Consider the following 429-nt stretch of genomic DNA (forward strand, 5'->3'; position numbering starts at 1 on the left):
TGTCACTAAAACCCTTCAGGTGCTCCCTCAGGGCCCCCCAAATCCTCTGGGGTGCCCCCCAAAGCCCTCAGATGCTGCCTTAGAACCCCCCAAAACCCTGGAGGCGCCCCCCAGGTGCCCCCAGACCATTTTTTGAGCACGATCTTGTCCCAGCGGGTGCCGGTCTGCGCCGCTATCAGCTTCTTCAGGTCCCGGATCGAGTCCTCGGGGCTGCGCCGCCGTCAAGGAAACGGGGACACAGGGACACAAACACAGCCCAAAACACCCCAAAACTGCCCCAAAACCAGCCCAAAACCTGCCCCAAAACTGCCCCAAAACTAGCCCAAAACCTGCCCCAAAACTGCCCCAAAACCTGCCCAAAACACCCCAAAACCTGCCCCAAACCTGCCCCAAAACACCCCAAAACCACAGCAAAACCAGCCCAAAACA

This window comes from Pyrgilauda ruficollis, unplaced genomic scaffold (genome assembly GCF_017590135.1).
Source record: "Pyrgilauda ruficollis isolate IOZ18807 unplaced genomic scaffold, ASM1759013v1 scaffold601, whole genome shotgun sequence".
Lineage (NCBI taxonomy): Eukaryota > Metazoa > Chordata > Aves > Passeriformes > Passeridae > Pyrgilauda > Pyrgilauda ruficollis.